This window comes from Zalophus californianus, chromosome 13, assembly GCF_009762305.2.
Source record: "Zalophus californianus isolate mZalCal1 chromosome 13, mZalCal1.pri.v2, whole genome shotgun sequence".
Lineage (NCBI taxonomy): Eukaryota > Metazoa > Chordata > Mammalia > Carnivora > Otariidae > Zalophus > Zalophus californianus.
Window position 1 is genome coordinate 32,534,417 of NC_045607.1, and position 20,598 is coordinate 32,555,014.

The 20,598-nt window shown below is 47.7% G+C and overlaps 1 long non-coding RNA gene across 1 annotated transcript; it reads right to left on the minus strand.

Annotated features, from left to right (window-relative positions):
- Positions 1-6,336: 6,336 nt before the first annotated feature.
- Positions 6,337-18,205, minus strand: LOC113934896. The gene is made up of 3 exons (XR_003523826.1): positions 17,957-18,205; positions 7,209-7,429; positions 6,337-6,453 (listed from the first exon to the last, which is right to left on the minus strand). It is a non-coding gene; the product is annotated as an uncharacterized LOC113934896 (long non-coding RNA).
- Positions 18,206-20,598: the final 2,393 nt, after the last annotated feature.

The window sequence follows — 20,598 nt, forward strand, 5'->3', positions numbered from 1 at the left end:
CCCCTGCCTCCCTTTCCCTGAGCCCTTTCTCTGACCCCTGGAGACTGCTCTGCCCACAGGGACCTGGGGGACTGCCACTGACCCAGCAGCTCTTAACCAATGCCTGGCAGTCGGCTCCCTCTCCCACTTGGTGGGAACGCGTAGAGGCAGCCAGAGTCCCTTGTCCCCCGTGCGCCATGCTCACATGGAATACCTCTGGCTTCCCGCCCCAGGGCTCCCTGTGGATGCGGCCACACTGCGTGATCCACTCAGCACGAGCAACCTGGAAGTGATGTGCAAATAACTCCCTGGGAAGCCAACTTTTCGCCAGTGGAAGCCACCAGATACGTGTTTCTTCCCACTTCTCCCAGATGCACTGTCCCCAGAAAGCCGCGTACAAAGCATCTCAGAAGACGGTCTCAAGAGACCGATGCCTGTCATCTAATGCATCGTATGGGCTCCTCCTCCTTCCCCGCCTCACTCCCCTTTCCTTCACCTCTGCTTCCTGGGACTGTACTCCCCAGTGCCAGAGCGACACCAATAACTGCTGCCTGAGAATGTAGGGTAAGGTGGGGCAGAGCCTACCTCTCATTCTCTCACCCTCGTGTGTCATAACGGAATCTAGGTGGTTGTCACATCCCTCTCACCAGGTGCAGTTAGCATGATGCCATCGACGGAGGGGACTAGCATCATGACCTGTGGCATATCAGGACAGAGTCCCCGTGGGCTATATTGTAACCAAGAACAGGGGAATTAACACCGTCCTGGGGCAAAAAAAAAAAAAAAGTAAACATGTCGTACTCTCCTTGCCATATGGAAGCATATTGCTTTCAGTTCTCCCCACTGACAGGGATTGTGCCTGTACTTACCAGATCACGGTGTGCCCCAAGTGCCCAAGGCTGTGTTGATATTTTCCAGTAAAGACACTGCATCTGGCATGGCAGCTTCAAGTGAGGCTACCATCTGGTCAAGTTTACGGCAATCCACTGTTACCCATCACAATCTATTTGGCTTTTGAAAGAGCCATGGAAGTGAATTAGTGGAAATATAATGGGACTCACCTCCCCAGTACCACTGAAATCTTAATAGTGGCTCTAATCTCTGCAATGCTTCCTGGGAGGTGGTATTTTACTCTTGGAGATGGAGAAAGGGAGGTAGTGTTAAGGACTTCCACTTGACCTTTCCCACCAGGCTCTCTAAGTGTGACAGCAACTACCTTATGAGGGCAGAGAGGAACTCAAGTAATTTCATGGGGATTTTTTTTTTAAAGATTTTATTTATTTATTTGAAGAGAGAGACACAGCAAAAGAAGGAACACAAGCAGGGGGAGTGTGAGAGGGAGAAGCAGGCTTCCCGCCAAGCAGGGAGCCTGATGCAGGGCTCAATCCCAGGACCCTAGGATCATGACCTGAGCTGAAGGTAGACGCCCAACGACTGAGCCACCCAGGTGCCCCTTCATGGGATTTTTTGGTCCCTCCATATTCCATACTGATGGCAAATGAAACAATCAAGGCAACAAACAGATCAGATTTTTTTTTAAGATTTATTTATTTATTTGAGAGAGAGTGCGCCTCTATACAAGTGGGGGGAGGGGCAGAGGGAGAGACAGAGAGAATCTCAAGCAGACTCCCCACTAAGCGCCGAGCTCCACACAGGTCTCAATCTCACGACCCTAGGTCATGACCTGAGCCAAAACCAAGAGTCGGACGCTTAACCGACTAAGCCAGCCAGGCACCCCCAGGTCAGATTCTCAAAGGATAAAGGTCCAGGTCACCTCACTAAGTGAAGAAACTCAGACCATCCAAAGTGTGGGCCAAAAGTAAGAGAAATCTAGAATGGGCAATGGAGAAGGGAAGTGGCACTGGCTGTAGCTGGGAGATTGTAGGATGTTTCACTAACTCTCCTGCCTACAATCTTCCAGAAGATCTCAGTCGGCTATGATCTTGAAAGGAACTCTCTGACTGGCTGGACTTGCACTTGAAGAGAACATCTTGTTCTCACAATATCGGGGGCCCCATATCCTAGCATGGGAGCCAGATCTACTGGGAGGGCACATGCAAACCTAAGAGGTACAGGGGTGGACTGGATTAGACATCCCTAGCACACCACTTCAAATCCTCCCATGTCACCAGCCTCCAGGTGGCCATGGGTTCCAGCCACAGGCTTCGCTGCAGCCACCACTTCTGTAGGGATTCCAGCCAACTGTGCACACAGCCTGGCAGCCTTACACCCAGACTGGGTACCACCCTCCTCCTGCTTTAGGACTTCTTCAATCCTGAAGGCTGAGATGCCACAGGATTCACTTATGGCGAAGCACAAGCAACTTGGAAATCCAAAGGAAATACTATGTGGCAGACTTCTGAACAATGGGGGATGGAAGCCAGTGAATTGATATTTCTCCCTCCTTCTTTCAGATGAACCACCCTACAGATCGGCTTCTTTTTTTTTTTTTTAAGATTTTATTTATTTATTTGAGAGAAAGAGAATGAGAGAGAGCACGAGAGGGAAGAGGGTCAGAGGGAGAAGCAGACTCCCTGCTGAGCAGGGAGCCCGATGTGGGACTCGATTCCAGGACTCCAGGATCATGACCTGAGCTGAAGGCAGTCGCTTAACCAACTGAGCCACCCAGGCGCCCAGATCGGCTTCTTAAAAGAAAATCCCACAAGAGGGAGAAATCATTTCCACTTGATGCCTCTTATGTATCTTTCTTGTTCCTTGATTCATTCCCACTTCCCTCATTCTAGGGACTGTACTCCGTAACAAAGTAGCCTAGAAGTCTTTGCCTTGAGCTCTGCTTTCTGAAACCCAGGTTAACACAGAGAACAAGAGCTTATAAGCAGCATCAACACAGAGGCCAGAAAGTCTGTAGATGATGCAGCCAGTGAAACATTCGTAGCAGGTGTGGCCCCAGACCATTGGAGAAACTATAAAGCTAAGGTACAGTTTGGAACTGTGTGCATTCGAGCAATGGAAACTCCTCCTGCCAGTCCCCTTCCTGAAGCCACAACAACAGAAGACTTCAATCAAGTTTGCCAAATACATAAATGCCTTGTGAAAACGGGGTTTTATGGACATCAACTGGGAGATGAATTCCATACCTTGGCCAAGAGACCAGAACAAAGGCTGCACACATAGGATGCGCTGATGAGCTATTACTGGAACTTAGTAGGAACAAGAGTTCAGCCTCAGAGGTAAGCATAAGAACTTCAGCTTTCTGAGAATTTGCTTAGATATTGAGGATGACTCCGGGCTTCCAAAAGGCACAGAATGGTGGAGGCAAAGGTCATTTTCAAGGGGCAGAAGGACTCCATCCAACAATATCTGACATATGAGTAGCAGAGAGCATCCAAAATCAGACTGTATAGGTTTAAATTTGTGGATTGTCTCTCACTGACTGTGTGACCTTAGGAAAGTCACTTAACGTCTCTGCCTCAAGTGTCATGAATTGAAAAATAGTTATACTGGGGCGCCTAGGTGGCTCAGTCAGTTAAGCGTCTGCCTTTGGCTGAGATCATGATCTCAGGGTCCTGGGACAGAGTTCTGTGTTGGGCTCCCCGTTCAGCAAGGAGTCTGCTTCTCCCTCTCCCTCTGCCCCGACCCCCACTTGTGCTCTATTTCTCTCTCAAATAAATAAATAAAATCTTTAAAAAAGAAAAATAGTTACAGTAATATAGAGTGGGCACATGGCAGTCACTAAGGAATTTTCTATTATTATTTAGTGCCTTTGTCTTTTCAATATAAATAAAAGCCCATACTTATAGAATATCAGATCTAGAAGGGGCTCCTGGGTGGCTCAGTCAGTTAAGCATCTGCCTTCAGCTCAGGTCATGATCCCAAGGTCCTGGGATTGAGCCCCACGTCAGGCTCTCTGCTCAGCAGGAGCCTGCTTCTCCCTCCCCTGCCGCTCCCCTTGCTTGTATTCTCTGTGTGTCAAATAAATAAATAAAATCTTAAAAAAAAAAAAAAGAATATCAGTTCTAGAAGAGTTCTCAGAGATTGTCAAGCCAGTCTCCACTCCTGCCCAGACAGAGGAAGGGGCTTGCCCAGGGCCACAGTTACTCCAGGGCAAAGCCAGAGCCAGAGCCAAGTGCCTGTCCAGTGATCGTCTTCCTGCCTTGTGGGGCTCCTGCCAAGTTCCCCCATATAATCAGAATCAAGACCATTACAAATCAGAAAGATTATAAGAAATGAATGATTCATTCTCATGAGATGCTGCTTTGCTAAGTGCCGCCCTAGAGCATTTCACTCTGCAGCTAAGTATTAGTCAGCCCTGGTCCAGACCAGAGTTTTTTTAACCTGTGGCCCACATGCATCAGATTTATTTTGTGGGAGGGCGCCTGGGTGGCTCAGTTGGTTAAGCGACTGCCTTCAGCTCAGGTCATGATCCTGGAGTCCTGGGATCGAGTCCCGCATTGGTCTTCCTGCTCAGCAAGGGGTCTGCTTCTCCCTCTGACCCTCCCCCCTCTCATGTGCTCTCTCTCTCAAATAAATAAATAAAATCTTTAAAAAAAAAAAAGAACTATTTTGTGGGAGAATGTTAAAAATGCAGATTCTGAGTCTCTACCTAACACCTTCCAAATCAGAATGTCTGCAGGCAGACCCTGGAAACTGGAATTTTAAGAAGCTCCTCTGACCCTTTTGCACACTGAAGTTTCATTGCCATTGGCCTAAAAGTTTCAACATCTCTATTTTTCACAGCACCTGGTTCCTGAACTTTACCTTGGCACTGTGTGCATTAGGACACTTTCCATTTGAAATATAACCCCATACAATGATACATTTACAATTACTAGCTCTGACAGACTGCCAAGACCTCTCCTGGATGGACTTCCCCACTCACCACACCCTTGAAAGAGCAAGAGATCATATGTTGAGTTAAGGCCTTTAGAATCCAAGATTTTGGAGACAACGCGCAGCTCAGAACTACAAGAGACCTTGCACCTGATTCCAAAGCCAATCCGATTAGGCTCTGGTGTACAGCTTTAAAGAAATAAGACAGCTCGGGGATCCCCTGGATATCATTTGGCCAAAGAAGGGAGGTCTATCGAACAGGATATAGGCAAATCCCACACCCATGGAAGGCTGCCTGCCTTCCATCTTACCCCAACACCCTCATCAACACACCAGATAATACCCGTCACTTCCCTAATATCTGTAAAGAAGGTGATAGCAAATATGGAAGCACTACAGTTCACAGCTATTTTTGTCTCAAGGAGGAAGAGAGTTGATAAATGTGTCCTTGCAATAAGCTGGAGAAGGCAGGACATGAAGTCTGTCCAAAGTGATAAGAGCTTTATCACTGATTAAGGACTGATGTCCCCAGATGGCAGGGCCACCCCTTGCTTCTGAGAGTGGCCAGTAGAACAGTTAATGAAACACACAGCCATTCTCTCCCCACTTCCGAGCCACTCTGCCTCCTACCCCAGCTCTGCTGGGCTTGACTGCAAAGCAGGAGTAGTGTTGGATCAACAACGGGTTGCTACTTCCTCTTTTCTCAATCCTATAGGTTCAGGGTCTGGTCAGAGGCACCCCTAGGAGGTGTTCAGAAATGTACAGGTAGGGAAGTTCCTTTGTCACAACGAATGGGGATGCTCCTGGCATCTGGTGGCAGGGGCCAGGGCTGCTAAATTCTGCAATGGGAGAGGCGGTCTATACAACAGAGAAATATCCAAGCAACAGTGCCAATTGTTTCCCACTAAGAAATGCTGGCAGATTGTGGCTTTCTAACTTTTCTGAACAAGACCCTTGGTCTCACAATCTCATAAACACACACTATTTTTTTAAGATTTTTTTATTATTTGAGATAGAGAGAGAGAGAGAAAACACAAGTTGGGGGGGGAGGGCCAGAGGGAGAGGGAGGAGCAGACCCCCTGATGAGCAGGGACCCCCCGCCCCCCCGCCGTGGGGTTTGATCCCAGGACCCTGGGATCATGACCTGCGCCGAAGGCAGACACTTAACCGACTGAGCCACCCAGACGCTCCCATTTCAAAATTCTCAATCAGCACCAGTGAGTGGAAATATGAAACATGTTGGGAATCTCTCTGTAAGCATTAGTCATCTGCTCTCACCCTCTCTACTTGAGTTACAAATCTCAGAGCTAAAGTGAAAGCCCCAGTGACTTCTGATGAGCTAAACTAGGCTTGCTCTGTCTCCCAAAACCAGATGCCCAAAGAGAGACAAACAATTGTCCATTGCCGAGGCCTGCGGTTTTCACAGGGCCCTGCTCTGAGGCTGGTGGCCCATGTGTTTTGCATTTCCCCATGGGGTGGGAGAACAGATGGATCCTAGCCATTCAAAGGTTTTACATCACAGTGGACAAAGGAACCAGCCACAGTGAGAGTGGACTGGGGCTGAGGGCTCTTAGCTTCAAGCTGAGGGGGCTTAAGGGAGTATTTCTCACCTTCCTAAGCCACAGCCTGGTTCTCCGAATCCATTCCACACTTCCCTGCCACGGTGTGCAAGCAGACCAGGTTCTAACGTGTGGGAAGAAGCACAAGAACAGACGCCAACCATAAGGCCAAGGGCAGGGCCACGCTCAAGGAGTGGGGCCTGTGACACTGGTTGGCGGGGCCACCAACCACCCTTTAACTAGCCCCTGACCACTAACATCCATCACAAACTAAATAATCAGATCCTTCCCTCCCATTGCGTCCTCTAATATTCTTACCACACTCTTAAATATCATCATATCAACATATTACTTTAAAATGGTTGAAAAGACACCATTTTCAGAAAAAGTGGCCTCCCCCTGCCTCTCCGTGGACAGTCCCTTCTTATCTTGGTTTAAGCTTTCCCTGCTTCCTGGATTTAGTGACTCAGTATTCTTGCATGTAGAGTCATTGCGTAAAGCAGCACACACTCTCCCTGCAGGACCCTGGTGCTGCCCAGGTCTGGACGCCCCCTAACCCACTCCCCTGCTCGCCGCAGCGCTCCAGGCCCTGGGGGGGCCCAACCCTTCCAGGGCTCCCATTCCGAAGGACAGGCGAGATTCCAGGTTCTGCCACCAAAAAGCAAACAAAATAAAACTGGCTGGCACCGGCCTGAGCAGGTCTGTGTTCTTAAAATCTAAACGAGATTATGACGACTCACTGAGGTAGGGGCCTTCGCGGTTCCTCACTGCTTCTCTCACATGATCCTCACGGGAGCCCTGGAGGCGGCAGGGCACCTCTCCCCCACCACACCCCAGCTCTCCGGGTGACCCCTGGCAAGACAGCTGAGAGATTCTCACCTTCGCAGTAGGGGTTGCAGGAGCATCGCAGGACTTCCGAGGGTGATGGGAGCTTCTCATAGCCACGTGCATCCAAGGAAATCCCATCACGCCTTGTTCACCACCTCAGCATGGCGCTTCACATATAACATGTGCCAAGAGGGACTCTGGCTGATGTGCGTACCTCGCTGTTTGCTTGGGGTGGGCCCATGGGACCCCCGATTCCAAGAGCTGCCTGTGGTCTGCGGGTCAAGAGGAGGAATCCAAGCTGGGGTTGGCATATTCAGTCCAAGGAGGTGGCAGCATGCTAGAGGTAACCCACACCTGGGAGGCTGGTCCCTGAACCCAGAGACAGGGGAGACCTCCCTAAGAGCCCCTCATCTGTGACCGTTTTGTGAAGGAGAAAGTAGCCTCTCCACCGCAGAAATTCCTGGAAGTACTCAGGTATTACGCCCAGAGAAAATAGCTGATGGGTATGCCGATCACATGAGCCTTGGAGAAAAAGGTTTGACAGTGCTCTGTGGGCTCTTTTTAGAAAAGCTCAGCAGTGTAAAACATCTCAGAAAAGACTCTCATCGAAAACAAATAAAATAAGAAGCAACTTTTTAATAGTTTTCATTTAAAAGGGCAAGCTTTAAATGACTTAGAAAATGATCAGAAGTGCCCTTCGCCCAAAGTTTTACATACATGTGTTACAAGGGATTTTCTTAAAGCCAAATTTCCTTTTTTTAATGTTTGTGAACCTTATGAAATGGAACACCTACCTTCTTCAAAAGATACTTTGAAGCCATAAAAATGTTCATACTCTTTGACTCAATAATCCCCTTCTGGGAAGCTAGCCTAAGAAAATACCCTGAAATATGGAAAAAGCCATATGCAGAAAAATATTCATCAAAGAGTTGCTTAGTGAAAAACTGGAAGCAGCCCAAATATTCAAAAAAGGAAAGAGAGGATGGTAAAGTAAATTATGGTATAAGCCTTGAAGAAATGTTCTATAACCATTAAAAATGATTGGTATGGAATTTATGAAGGATCACAGAAAATACTTATGATGAAAGTGCTGGGTGTGGAAAGTCTGGAACAATATTTGTACACATGTGACTTGTAAAAACAGGAAAAGAACATAAAAATATAGTTGTTCCTATGTCAAAGTGGTAGGCATATAGATCTTCCTTATTTTCAAAAATGTCTAACATTATTGTATCTCTACTTTTTACAAAAGTTCAATCCCTAAAAAAAAACATGTGGGGGGTTGGAGGGACAGTAGATGCTGTTCATGCTTTAAGTAGGAAGAAACATTAGTAGAGGTCAGGGGTAATTAAGATGGGAAACTACCCATCTTAGTGCCCAAAGTATTGTTTTTAGAATGCTTTCATGTTTTAGGAAATAAATATATAATACATGTGAAAGGCAGTTTTGTTAAAGGCTCAAACCACCAAAATTATATTACTGCAGGAAGCATTCAGGGTTTACAGAGTCTCTTATTTCTGTGTTTTGGGTTGCTTTGGATCCACTTATAAGGGGCTTCTTGTCAAGGAGCCTGGAACTGACGCTTCATATCTCTCTACATTTTTATATCATCTGTAGCACTCAATATGCCATGGATATGAATGTTGGACTCAGAAAACAAATCTCATTTTCTCCCTCCACCATCCAGGACACTTATAATAATGGAAGAATTGAAAGGAATTCAAGGTCATTCATGTATACATGTATGTATACATACACATGTATACTCCTTGGCAGGAGTCCATTTCACAGCGATGTAGGTGGGGAGTTGGACATTCAGCATCTTGGGAGTGCTATGAAGTGTGAATCTGGAGTCAAAGTCCTACCTGGGAACAAGACAAGGCCCGTGTGCAAAGGTAAAAACAAACCACAAATCCAAATCCAAATCCCTAGGAAAATACAAACTAGAAATGTAAATCAAAGGGACATGGTTCTTAACGCAATTAAAAAAAAAAAAAAGGAAACATAATGACACCTGTCGCAGTTATCTAATGTTGCACAACAAACTACCCTAAAATTTAGCAGCTTGAAACAAACACCATTTTATCGTATTTCATGATTTTATGGGTCAAGAATTTAGGCAAGGCTCATCTGAGAAACATTTTTGCCCTTCATGGCCTCTGAGGGCACTCACTAGTACTTGGCTGGAAAATGAATCCAGAGGATCCAAGGGTCCCCTCATGTGCCTGATGCCTGGGGTGGCTGGCAGAATGGGCTCGGCTGCAGGTACTGGCCACAGCTCCTACACTAAGCCCCTCTAGAATGGCAGTCTCTTCGGCAAGGTTGGAGCTCTTATGTGGTAGGAGGCATCTCCCAGAGCAAGCATGCAAAGATACCCAGCCAAAAGCTGCAAGACTTCTTGCAACTTAGCTCAGAAGTTCCAGAACACCACTTCTGTCACAAACTGTCAACACATCATTGAGGCCAGCCCAGGTCAAAGGCAGGGAATTAGACCTCATCTCTCAACGGGAGAGATAGCAAAGAATCTATATTCATCCCTGGTCAACCACAGCATCGGTCTACATGAATTAGATCAGGAGGGAAATGACAGGGAGCAAGCAGTGCAGACAAAGGCATCGAGATGGAGTTCATGCATAATATATTCATGGTGATGGTGTCGATGGGTACCACGTTTTGAGAAGGCACCTCGTCAATATGTACAGAATGTATAAAATCGGAGGAAGGCTATGAGGATTCACCAAGAATTCACCTGCCCTAAAGCTGGGCTTTCTTAATGCTAGTTGCCACTGGTCTCACCTGGGGGCTTTCAAAACTACTCCTGCTTGATCCCACTCCCAGTAATTCTGAAGTGCGTGGTCTGAGGCATGGCCAGAGGCAAAGGGATTCCTAGAAGCTCCCCCAAGTGACTTCAATGTGCAGCCAAGACTGAATTCCTGCCATGGGGCCTTGTGATACTTCTCATAAAAATCAAGTGAATGAATAAAATCAGCTTTTTCCTTATTGCACTTTAGGGCTAAATGCCACTGGATGGGGTCTTACGGTCCAAAGGTTTGGGAGCTTAAAGGAAAATTTAACTCCTCGGACACTAGGGTCAACTCTGGAATGTTGTCAGATGTTCAGAGCTTGGAGATTTTGCCAAGACGGGGTTTAAGTTTGCATTTTTTTTTTTTTAACATGGTGAATAGCTCTGTGTTGATTCCCTCTTTCCCTTATTATTTTGCAATGGCACGTGTTCAAAGACTGGAAAAATTCAATGTACCATGCCCCTGATATAGATGTCTAAGAATAAGTTAGAATACATTTCAAATATATTTAGAAAAAAATACCATTTTGTACTACAAGGATTGAGGGTCTATAGAAAGACGTCTTTCAGAATAAATGTCAGGCATTCTTTTAGGATGAATAAGTCCCTACAGAGATCCCATGGTGACCAGTCAGTTCATCCTCCAACAACTCATGACTGCTCATTGATTCTGTGCAAGGCCTTCTGGAATGGGGTTGGGGCCGCAACACACGCATGGATGACATGGAAACTCTTGGTCCAGTCCTGGGAGATTAATGCTTTCTTTCCTTTCACAAACCAGAGGGACCCAGCAGGGTTTGCTCAGACTTTTCTTTTTCACTCTCCGAATCTTCATGCCCCCTGGGATCTGATGAGCAAGGGCTACAAAAGAAGTATGACAAATAGTGCTGTGGTTCTCGAAGTATGGACCCTGTACCAGCAGCATCCGCGTCACCGGAGAACTCGTTAGAAATGCAAACTCTCCTGCCCACACAGCAGACCTACTAAATCAGTAATCGTCGGGTGGGGCCCAGCCATCAGTGTTTTAACCGACCTTCCAGGAGATTCTGGCCCACTAGAGCTGGGAACCACTGATTAAGCACACAGACGGAACATGAGCAGACTTTGCTTCAGATGCCAGCTCTCCAGCTTACTTCTTGGGTAAGTCACTTCACCTTTCTCATCCTGTTTCCTCATCTGTAAACTCAGAATACTAGCATGTCCTGCTGTAGGGTTATTTGAGGATTTAGGGAGTGGATGCAAGCAGACTATCAAGCACTGTTCACTAAGCAGTTCTTTGATAAATATTTTTCTGCATATGGCTTTTTCCATATTTCAGGGTATTTTGCAGGGCCGGGATGAGGGTGAGGTAGGTGAGGCACCTGCCATGCTGTGGGTACTTCTGTAAATTCTGCCCCCATGGGGGGGGTTCACTCACCTCACCCTAGTGCCAGCTCTGGTTCTTGATATTCCAAAAGTGCTCAGTGAGTGGCTGCTACTATTATATTATTAAGGAATCTGAGGTTTCATCCATTTTCAGGACGTTGGTCAGGCAGAGTTCCAGAGTCAAAGTCTTTGAACCGTTTGATGTAGAGGAAAGAGCACTGGCTTTGTAGTCCACAGGTCTGAACTCTAGGAATATCAGCCAAGGAGCGGGGTGCAGAGCAGCAGCAGAAGAAGAGAAAGCCTCCTTTCACTGGGCAGGGCTCTTTCTTCCCCTCTCCTTTCTGAGAGAAGGCAGAGGCCACTCCTGAGTCTGGACTCTCCCATCCGTGATCACTGGATTTTCTGTATCCGTAGACACTGACAACATCCAAGATCCATTCCTGATTGAAAGTCTCGGCAAATTAGGAATCGAAGGGGAATAGAAGGAGGCCTCTTCTATCTGTCCAAGAGTACCCACAGAAGAACCCACTGGTAACATCTTCCTTAACGGTCAAAACTGGCCCCTTCCCCTAGGATCAGGAACAAGGTGAGCATGTCTCACTCCTCTCTGAGGTACCAGAGGTTCTAGTTAGTTCCTTAAAGCAAGAAAAAGAAATGAAAGGCATCCAGATTGGAAAAGAAGAAGTAAAATCGCCTTTATGCACAGATGCCATGATTATCTGTAGATAATCTTTACAGAAGAAAAGTTACTGGAACTAAGAAATGTGCTCAGCAAGGTTGATCTGCTGATACCAGATCAATACACAAAATATTCTGTAAAGTTACTGGAACTAAGAAATGTGCTCAGCAAGGTTGATGTGCTGATACCAGATCAATACACAAAATCAGTTGTATTTCTATACACTAGCAACAAAAAATTGGAATTTGAAATTAAAAAACAACATCATTTACAATAGCATAAAAAGTACAAAATGCATAGGTACAAGTTTTTGTATACAGCATGAGGGAGGGGACCAACTTCATTCTTTTGTGTGTGGATATCCAGTTGTCCCAATACCATTTGTTGAAGACCCTGTTTTCCTCCCATTGAATGGTCTTGGCACCACTGCAGAAAATCAACTGATCATAAAAGTGAGGGTTTCTTTCTGGACTTTCATTCTGTTCCATTGCACAGATGTCTATCTTTATGATAGTACTACCCCATCTTGATTGCTGTGGATTTGTAGTAAGTTTTGACATTGTGATGTTACTCTTTTTCAAGATTGTTTTGGCTGTTCTACATTTGGACAACTGATTTTTGACAAAGACATAAAGGTAGTTCAGTGGAGAAAGCACAGTCTTCCCCATAAATAGAGTTCCGGAACAATTAGACATCCATATGCCCTTGGTTTTCACTCTCTTCTTCCTGTTACCCTTGCTTTTGGCTCAACCCCTGTTTTCTGAAATGCTTCTATTCTTCCAGAAGTCGTTTCCTTATGTCTTTTCAAAAACATAAATTTAATTAAATTTAATTCAATTTAAGTCTTCTCAGTCTGTGCTTTCTCTTTTTGCAGGCTGTGACTGATCTCCCCATTCAAAGATTATTTCGGAAATCTGGGAGTGTGAGCTGCTTAAAGAGAAAGACTGCGGGGAGTGGGGAGGGCAGCCTGTGAATCTGTCCTCGGTGCCTTCCCCAGACAAATGGCCCTTCCTCCCCTGGCTGGCCCTGGGAAGCCTGGGCGACCACAGCTACAAGGACTCGGGCACCTGCAGGCCCATCAGTCATGGGGCAACTGCTCTCACTTGGTTTCTGAAGGAGTCAAGGCCTCCTCAGCCACTTTGTCCATTAGCATAATGTGTGTCTACATGACATAAATCAAGAATCTAGTGCACATGGATGTCCAGCTAAGCTGTGCAAACAGGCCTTAGAAGGCCCAGATTTGGCCATCGGTGGGGCGGGAGGTACCAGGAGAGTTCTGTGTAGCACAGAGTTCTCACGGTGTGCCCCCCCCCCCCCAATCCAGCAGCATCTGTCTCACTTGAGAAAGAAATCAAAGCAACACCTTGTTAGAAATTAAATTCTCAGGCCCCACCCCAAAGCTGTTGAGTCAGAAACTCTGGGGTGGGGCCCAGCAATCCGTGTTTTATCCAGCCCTTCAGGTGATTCTGATGCCCCTAGACAGTTAAAGCGCTTATCTGCTTGGCACTAAATTACCAAAATTTCATATCCTGCTTCTGCCATTTGCTGCCTATTACTTAAAATCTCTGGGGCCCAGTGCCCCCATCTGTACAGTGAAGATGATAATATCATATCATGTTCCTAGAGGCTCTTGTTCGCGTTAATGGAACAATCTATCTAAATTACTTAGGAAGCACTTAATAACCACTAGCTTATAAACTGAATTTCCCTTGCCTTCCCTGTTTCTGAAAATTCATTGTCACATGTAATCTTCATATAACACTTCTTAAAATTTCTCAAAGAACTTCATATGATGGCCTTACTCATGTTTCTAAGAAGTAAAGTAGGTACTGTCATCCACGTATAGAAACGGAAGCCGGGATGCAGTACTGTCTTTCCAGGGGTCATAGTAATAAAGCCTTTCCAGCAGGGTCATAGTAATAAAGTCATGGGTCTGAGACGTAAGCCACTTCTGACTGGAGCATCTGTGTCTTTTGTCACATCATGAGTTCTCAGAGGGCAGGCCTGAAATCTCAGGCAACACAGGTTTAAGTGTTTTAATCAGCTACCTTTATTTATCCCCTGTAGGAAGAAAGATGTGGTTAAGGTGATGCAGTTAGTCATATATAAAGTTTTCTGCAGGGGGCGCCTGGGTGCCTCAGTCAGTTAAGCGTCTGCCTTCTGCTCAGGTCATGATCCCAGGGTCCTGGGATCGAGTCCCACGTCTGGCTCCCTACTCAGCGGGGAGCCTGCATCTCCCTCTCCCTCTGCTTGTGCTCTCTCCCTCTCTCTATCAAATAAAAAAATAAAATATTTAAAAAATAAAAATAAATAAAGTTCTTTGCAGGGCCCAGCCTAGCACCTTACTCACTGCTCTCCAAGAGTCCTCACTCCTGAAAGGGGAAATGCTGTCCCATGAGGTGGAACAGGCCTACTCCACTCCACCTTCTGGCTCCATCTCCGAGCTGAGCGCGTGACCTTGAACAAGGCACCTTGCCTCTTAGAACTTCCTTTTCCTCTTCTGTAAAAGGAGGTGTTATTCCTCCCCTGCCCAGGTCCCAGAACAGCGTTGGGTCTCAAATGAAATGGTAGATGTGGAAGGACCTTGCAAACTGTAAAGTGCATGCACAAGCATGGAATTAGAAGCTGCAGAGGTGATAAAGGAAGAGTTTGCTGAAGACAAATACTGCCGGCCCCCCCAGCACTCAACAGCCCTGTGGTTTGGCAAAGCCAAAGCCCTGCGCAGCTGGTGGGAAGTAGGTGGGGCCTGGGGGAGAATTCTCAGGGTGTGTGGTCTGAACCTTACTGGGGAGCAGGCTGCGGGGCAGAGGGAACTCAGAGATCCTGCCAGGCAGAGCCACGGGCATATGCCATCCCAGGTGGGAGCCATAGGCTCGGGGAACCCCTCTGCTGCCCTGCTTGCTGACTGGCCCAAGGTGCTCTGGGATCACCAGAAGTGAAACAAGCTCTCGTCTCAGCTGCCAGTTCACAAGAAGACCCTGGGCAAGACCCTCACTACTTTGGCCTTAGTTCTACAACACAAGTGGCTGGTTCTCAACCATCCCACCGCCCCTCTGATTATGCCTCCTACATCTAGTACATGCATCTGAAAGTTTTCTCTACCAATAGCCTTCCCTGAGTAAGGACGAATGTGTTTGCCCTTTTGCAGTTCTGACAAGCATACAACTGAGCTCTAGGAGACTGTGTCCGAGTGGCTGAGGGTTGGAGCTAGGGAATCGGTCTGCCTGGATTGGAATCCTGGCTGACTGTATGTGTGGCTGCAGGCAACTTGGACCCGCAGGTTCTCCACCTGCAAAATAGAGATCATAAAGCTTTCCCACCTTACTGGGTTGGGGATTGGTGAAATGATATGTGTCAAGGGCTTTGCCCCCAGCTCCTGGCAGAGGATAGCTCAGTGAGAAGCTGTTATTGTATCTAGCAACACCAGCATACAGAGAACCACCCTGAGTTGCTATCAGAAAAACACAGAGACACCTAATATTGTTAGGAGCCTGTGAGCACACACACACACACACACGCACACACACACACACACACAGGCTATCTCCTGTGTCTTTTGGGCTTGTGGAAAAGCTGGAAATAGTCTGAGGAACCCCAGCACCCAGGGCCCCTAGTCTGGGAACTACTGACGGAAAAAGTCTGAAAGCTTCTTCTAGCTCTGACAGCATCTTAGTTATGCTGAAGGTCAGCCCAACCTCCTAAAAGCAATCCGTGTGGTCAGTGGCAGCTGGGCAGCGGTGAGTCCAAGGCAGACCCCAAGAGGAGCCATCACAGCCCAGAGTACTATCTCCGGGGCCAGGGCCCCTGGAGAAGTGTCCCACATCAGAGGGAAGCTTGCAGCCTCCTGTTCAGCTCATCCAGGAACTGAATCTCCACACCCCCTCCCACCTCTCTGATCTGAAAAGGCCAGGAGAGAGGAAGTGGTTATTTCAAAGGCTGGGTGAGCCCCCTTTGCAGAGGGATCAGAAAGCCTGAGCCTTGAGTCCCCCAAGGAACTGCTGAAAGAGAGAACTTTGCCTGTTTCCTTCTCTTCATGTCCCCTTTCCTCTCCTTGCAGGCTTGTTCTAAATATATATCTTAGAGGTCAAGAGACAGGATGGCAAGGAACAGGAACTAGCCACCAAAGGTAGAGAGAAAACTTAGGAGCTGGGCGGGGTGGGAGTGACTGGGGCGAGTGGTGGTCAGCCATGCCGGTGAGATCGTCCAGGGCAGAGGCCACAGCTGATGGGAATGCTGCACAACACTCCCGTCTGTGATGCCTTCACACCCTTCTCTCTCTGGGTGCTCCCACCATCCCCAAGACAGCCAAGGCAAGGCTTCTTATTCCTTTGGCACAGAGGGAGAAACTGAAAGCCAGAAAGGAGGCAAACACACTAAAATCAGAGCTCACTTCTATTGAGCACTTACTCATTGGCCAATAGGCACTAAGAACTTTGTATGTATTAGCTAACACATTAGGATGTATTTGATCCCCACAAGAATCCTACAAAGGCGGTACTAGTACTACTAAACCCAATTACAGATAAGGAAAGTAAGGCACAGAGATATCAAGTAACTTCTCTTCTGTCGGACAGCAGAGCCCACACTTGTGTAATCACTGGCTATGCCAGCCCTGCCCAAGGACCACAAGAGTCAGAGGAAGGGCCAAGAGCCAAGCCAAGTTCAGTGCTCTATCCCTGCCACTCCTCTGTGGTCAACATAAGGATGGGCTATTCTAGGCATCAGATCTATACCAAAAAAAAAAAGGACCAGCTGTGTGGGAGGGAGGGAGCTCTCCATCACCGAGGGGCATCCTAGCCCAAACTACATGATCACTTGGGGAGGGGTGTTATGGAGGTGATTGGGGTGGGCCCTAATGTTCTTCCCAGACATGAGCCTCTACATTCCAGGCTGGAAGGAGACAGTCACTGAAGTTGCTGAGCAAACCTCCAAAACCGATTTCTAGGTCCCATTTTTCCTTTCCATTTCGTGTCATTCTTTGCTCTCCCGTGCTACGATTTCCTAAGAGCCTCCTATGTGCTAGGCACTGGGTCAGAGAAGATGGATCGGACAGACACAGCCCCTCCCGTCCTGGAGCTTCTGCCCAGTGACCCACACAACCCAGGGGCCTTTCTGGAACTTCCTCTACGAAACCAAGATTTCCCACTCTGGACCTTGGCTCATTCTGCTTCCCTGCCACCCATGCCTCATGCTGAAATGAAACCCAGCTCAGACACCCTTCCTGGTCTTCCCCACAGCGGCACCACGCCTGCCAGGCTCCCGGACCACTGCAAGGCGTTTATGGGCCTCATGGGCAGCCATGCTGACCTGCTCCGAATTTCCGGTAGGATGGTGTGGGGATGGCAGGTTCTTGCACAAGACCACAAGCTCACGAACAGCAGGGATCATGTCCTACCTTGGCTTTCCAAAGCTGGGCATCCCGACACAGGTAAGATACTCATTCGCTCACTCATTCATCTAACAGGTATCCCTGAGCACTGAGGATGTGGCAGGCTCTGTGCTGCCTCTGGGTTTACATCAGCAAACAAAGCAGGCCCAGAGCCCTGTCCTCGCTGACGTTCTAGCGGCAGCTCCTAGGCAGACAAATCAATGACTGAATGAATAGGCACTGAATCGTGAAAACTCCTTTTGAGACCCTACACCTAGAAAAAGGTATATTTTAGGACCATTCGTATAGCCACAGTCCACGTATTTATCTAAACTAAGTGAGCTCCTGAAGGAAGCCTACCTTCCCCGGCAGTGTGAGTGTTTAAAAATCACCGGAAAGAGACTGTGTTGGAATTAGTCTTTGCAAGAGGACCTAGCTTGGGGGATCCAAAGCCTTGAGGTATTAGTTGGAGGCTCGGATAAAAAAAAAATAAACTAAGCTTTGGAGTCACAGAAATAATTCAATTTGAGGAAACACCAGGCTGAGGGACAGTAATAACAAAAATAATCATAGTGAACACTTACATAGCACAGACGGTGTGCCAGGCCCGGGAGAAATCCCTGGTTCCCGACAGATGACGAGGCTGTGTTGGAAGGAAGGGGAGGCCACGAGAGGGGTGACCCTGACTGGCGCTGTCCCTCGAGATTGGACCATTGTTCACTTGTACTCCTCTTGTCCCATGACTCTCAGCAAGCTTGCCAGCCGGGGCCTTTGAAATTCCCAGGACATCAACAGCAGAAAAGACAGGTCTTCACAAGTGAAAGGAAATTTGATTTCCTAAAACAGAAAAATTGTGCTCAGGGAAGGAAATTCCCGGAACTATGGAGGTGTCTTTATTCCCTGAAAAGAAGATGAAAAAAATTACATGGACTGAGCACCTATTCCAGGCCAGGCATGGTGCTGGGGCCCGATGGGAACTGTCATTTACTCACTGCTGGGTGCTCTTCTAATGTGAGGCCACAGCCAGGAATGAATGCAATAGATATTGCCAGCCCTGACATGCAGCCAGGATGTCCCTATGTAACTGTCCCACTTATTAAGTATTTACATGTTCTGTTCTAGCCTGTACAGAGCAGCTGCCCCGAGCCCCTGGGTGCCCCACTCTCTGCCCTAGCTGCTCCAGGCCCTCTTCCCATCCTGCCTCCCCCCCCAACTTCCCTATGATCCAACTACTCAGGAGTTGACTCTAGCCCAACTGGGAGCCTAGAAGACCTGGCTTCCATCAGTGGCCCAGGCTGATGTGATTGTCCAGTGCCTGTTAAATGTTCTGCTTTTCACCCCTTGCCTGGCTCTCGTGGATCTTCCAAGCCAATGGGTATCTCACTTAACCGCTAGCAGCCTTGTGAGGGGGAACCGTTGGCCCTCTCAGACTCCTTCCAGATCCTCAAATGCCATTGGCCCCCACGCTTCCTTCCACATCCACTGCCTTCTTATTCCTCACCATGTCCTCTAGTGATTTGTCTCCAGCGATCTGGTTTCCTACCTACTCACACCCCCTGAATTTGTTTCTCCCGCCTGGACCTCTCTCCTGAGCTGGCCCTATTGGCCAACTGCCTCCTGGCTATCTCCCTGGGAAGTCTGCTGCCACCTCAAGCCCAAGCCATCCCCAAATAACTGAGGTCAGCTTCCTTCCCAGACCTCTCCTCCTCCCCCCAATCCTGCAGCATCCCCCATTTCTCTCATTCACACAGGCACGTATTCATGGCAGAAATTCCCATAGAGCATCCCTGATGTGCTAGGCATGGTGCCTGACATTGAAGATGAGGAAGGAACCAAGATAAACCTTCAAGGAGCCTGCAGTCCCTCCGGTGCCCTGGCTAGAAACCTGAGCATCACCTCCGACTCCTCCTTCCCTCACCTCTGCAGGAATGTGAAACAAATCCCACAGTTTGCATCTTTCCCTCCATTTCCACTGCTAGAGCCCAAGCCTGGACCCTCACCTATCTCACTGAGGTGACCCACCAGCCCCCTCATCCTCCCTCCTGCGGGTCACTCTCCAGTTCTCTGCAAATAGCCAGAGGGGCATCTCTAGCACACATCAAAATCTGCCCTCTCCTTAGTTTAGAGCCTTCCATGGCTCCTCATTGCCCTCGGGAGAAAGTCCACACTCCCTGGCCTGGCATTCAAGACCCATCCTGACGTCTCTTGCTCCAACAGGGTTGGCCTAGCAGGAAATGAGCTGTGGGTGGTGAGGCCATTTAGAGTTCAGTTCATGTGTGAATGTGTACCTCACGCTGTCACACCTCCACCTGAGGCTAATGGGCATCTCACCCCCTGAGGCTGAACCATGGCAGGGCCACGACATTGGCTGGCTGTGAAGAGCTCTTCAGGGAAGTGTTTATTCCGTGAATAAATGCCTGACAGGAATTCCTGGACGTCCAGCTCCAGGAATGTTGTGTGCCCGGCGTAATCCCTACGGAAGCTGGGCTTCCATTGAGCACAATGCCCTGTAGGGATAACAGCGGCGAGAGGGGTCTGTGGGACCTGAGCCTCTAAACCTGACTTCAACACATTTGTACTGTGTGTCTTTGGGCAAATCACTTAACCTCCCTCAGCGTCTATTACTTCATCAGGATAATGGAAATGTTCCCCTAATAAACCAACTCCTTAGGGTTAGGGTGAGGATCACTAAATGATATAATGTGTATGAAAGACTTATTTATTTATTTATTTTTTAAGATTTTATTTATTTATTTTGACAGAGACAGCGAGAGAGGGAACACAAGCAGGGGGAGTGGGAGAGGGAGAAGAAGGCTTCCCGCCGAGCAGGGAGCCCGATGCGGGACTCGATCCCAGGACCCTGGGATCATGACCTGAGCCGAAGGCAGACACTTAAGGACTGAGCCACCCAGGCGCCCCTGAAAGACTTTTTTAGGGTTTGGGATAAAAATTAGTATTTGTACATTCTTATGGTCAAGGCACAAAATCAAACAAATGCTAAGTGCAATTGGATTCAGGGATAGAGTGGCCCCTTGGGTTGTAAGTGAAACACAGAAGAGGAAAGGGAATAAAACATTGAAACAATTAAATTCAGGCAATTAAAGAGGGTGGGAGGAAACCTTGGGGGTAAATGACATGTTTATGGCACAGATGGCGGTGATAGTTTCATGGATGTATACTTCTCTCTAAACTCATCAGATTGTATACATTAAACATGGACAGGTTT